The following is a 3,423-nucleotide window of genomic DNA, read 5'->3' as shown; positions in this document are numbered from 1 at the left end:
ATAAGTGCAGCTATTTTTAGTTTTGTTCCCTCAGTTATTCATTATCAGGCAGCATCAAAAGGCATAAACCAGTTTGGTCATGGTTTCTTTGTGTGTAGACCAGCAAGCAACTACCTTTCATTTAACATTTCATTAAGACATTTACTGTCATAAAAATTACTTGAAATAYGGTCCATTTGCAGGAGGGATAGCAAATTTCACAGAAACATAGCTTTTCTACCTTGTGGCTGTAATATCTAAAGCATGTGTAATCTTTAGTATGCTAACAACAATGGGCCAAATTTTGTCCTTTTTTCTTTTTAATACATATAAAAGCTGTCCCATTTAAAATATATTCTCATAGGTATGCTAATTACATTGAATAATGGAAGTCTATGCAGGGTGCAAAAACTTCCCCTTCAGTGTTTGCTTTGGGAGAATACCTTTATATTCCTGGGAAGACAGGAGCTTATCTTCTATTAAGTCAACAGAAAGTTCAGTTTAAAGACTTACTGGTCTCTCACATACCAGCAAAGAGGTAGACTCTGCGTTGACTCTGGGGCCCACCATTGCTTTCTCTCTCCCTGCTTCTTAAAGTCATATGTCCAGCGATGTGGTTGGCCCTTAGGACTCCCTTGCAAAGCGGTTTACTACTAACAAGTAACTACACCCATTAGCAAATCCACTTGACAACCACAAACCATGATTCCCTTTCCTGAGATATACTTCATGATCTTTACTACACATTACAGACCTCCATAGAGTGGATTCTGCCCACTTTCTGTTCCAAGATGATTTTCAGAGCCAGGGTCATAAAAATAGAAGGGACTGTAATTAATTAGGTTTATTGCTTTAGCACCTACATCCTGCTTCTTTAACTGAAGATAAAGCCAAAATTTTTTACTATACACTACCAAAATGCATAATAAAGGTATGATCTCTTGAAAAACTTACGTAGTATAAGCATTTGATGGTGTGGTACAGGCATTAGACATCTTTCTGTATGCGGATTGATTTCCTTATTTAAAGCAAAGAAATTGCATGTAGAATATCCTGCCTGGGAGGGAACACAGACTGTTTATAACACCTGTTAACACCTAGTAGAGTTTGTCTCTGAATGAAAGAGTAGAGTACGCATTTTAGTTAACATGTCCTTATCCTTTCCTGTAACGAAACACACAAATATGCTTTCAAAAGATGTTTATTTGTTACCATGTGATGTTCATTAAAAGATAGCTGTGGCTGTTGCAATAGGCTTCCGATAAAAGGAGGAGGTTGAGTGAAGGGTGAGTGCAAGTTTTGCTGAGCAATAAAAGAGTAAAGATGGAAGCACTTGTCCCTCACACCGTAGGGTTTGAATATATGCATACTCTTACTTTCACATTGGGAAAACAGCCTTTGTTACAATGCTGAATTTAAAAGATAGGAAAGGGCAACTAACAGGTCATTCTGCAATTTCTGAATCTTTTGTATACTGGGTATGTAACATTCCATTTGAAAAATTATAACCAACAAGCATTTGTCTCCAGCCTTTCTGTAAGTGTACAGACCTAGAGAGACATGAACTAAGCACTGACATTTCTCTTCATTATGTAACTACTTTTTAAAATGTATCTAAGATTGAATGAGATGAACCTTTGCTGAACTATGTACCTGTAGGTAGGTAGCACCATTTTGAACTACTTATTCCAAGGACAGCAGTTTGTTTAGTAAAACTGTGTTATCTGCTATTAACTACACTCCATCTTCTACTTTATCACTTTTATCATCACATGCATTTATAAAGTGCTCATGCCCACAGTATCTGCTCATTCTAATTTCTTTTTTCTTTACTTTCATGTGATACAAACAAAGATGATCTGTTTTTCACACTGTTGAAATGATGAATGGATCCAAATTCCTTTCAGATTTCTAGAAATAATGAAAAACAAGTATTTTGCTTGATATTAGAAGTGTTGGAGCACAAAATAAAAATATATTCTTTTGACTTCCCTCTTGAAGCTGTTTGTATCAACGACCAGGTGACATACTTAACATCATAAAATTCAACATATTGTCCTTGCCTTCTTATCCTTTTGTTCTTTGTATTTCATTTTGGAGTCTCTTTTAGTAGTCTCAGTTCACATACTTTTTGTTCTTGTTCTTTACTAGTTCCCAGTAGGTGGATGAAAAGTGGGAAAGGTAAAGAGGGGAACAGCCAAGCTTATTTGAATGTTTTCTGTGTATATTTCACCAAAAATCTGACCATAAAATAATATAAACAGTATGATTCAGTAAAATTGCACATTATGCAGTTTAATTTCTATTGAAACAAAATTAATAAACTCCTGTTTACACACTGATTTTGCTCATTACTCTAGATTTCCTTTTTTTTTTTTTTTTTTTTTTTTTTTTTTTTTTTTTTTTTTTTTTTTTTTTTTTGCAGTTTCTATTATCTCTGCCTTTGCAAAAATATTGGCTTTTTTAACCAAAGTATGAGACTAACACTGTTGAACTATTCATGATCTTTGAGTTGAGAAGATGTATAAACATTTAAAGAGTAAAGGTCCAGTTTATTTTCATGGAAATCAATTAAATTATAGATAAATGGGCTAGTAAAAAATCTTTCCAATACATGAAGAAAATATTTTAAAATATAGGTTTGAAATTTTTTTTGCAAGATTCCATAAATAAGCATTTTGTCATGAAGATTCTGTGTGTTCTATCATGTTATTTAACATGGATTTAATTTTTTGTTTGTAGTTATGAAAATCAGCCCAATTTTTCAACAGAAATATTTGCTGATATATATCTAAGCCAAAGTTCTGTTGTTTTATTTTATTGTTATAAGATCATTTATCTGTCATATGAAAAAAACAAGTAGCTATACAGTTTCTGGATCATGCAAGTTTTGTTAAATTATGCTTCACATATAGTCAAAATGCTTTATTTTGATTTTGGAGACTTAGTGTAAATATTTTCCTAACCTTCCAAACTAACATGCAATGTGATGAAACACGCAGAGATACTTCTGTCATTTGAAATCCACAAAGCTCTTCAGAGTTATATTGTCCTTACATGGTAAGGATTCTTGGACAAATATTAAATAATATTTAAAAGAACACATCATAAGACTGTTCCTTAGGGCATCACTACCTTGGTGCTTAAGCTTCAGACTGTATCTAGTTTCTTCCTTTTCCTTAGCTCACATTTATTCTCAGAAGACATTAACATTAAATGTAGTTAATTTAATAAATCATAGATTGTGTGCAGTGGCTTGATCACAAGAAACATTTTTAGCAATATATATTTTTAAGAAAATTTTTAGTATGCTTACTCTTAATCCTTCATTTTTGAGAAACTACGTYGCAATTAATTCTTCAGAATTTTATTTGTGCCTATGTACCATGTGTATTCAGGCAAAGTCAATGGAGTTTTCTTGGGAAAGTCAAGTAAACGGACAAG

This window comes from Rhea americana, unplaced genomic scaffold (assembly GCF_003343005.1).
Source record: "Rhea americana isolate MKP2758 unplaced genomic scaffold, rheAme1 scaffold_40, whole genome shotgun sequence".
Taxonomy (NCBI): domain Eukaryota; kingdom Metazoa; phylum Chordata; class Aves; order Rheiformes; family Rheidae; genus Rhea; species Rhea americana.
This window is presented reverse-complemented; position numbering follows the sequence as displayed.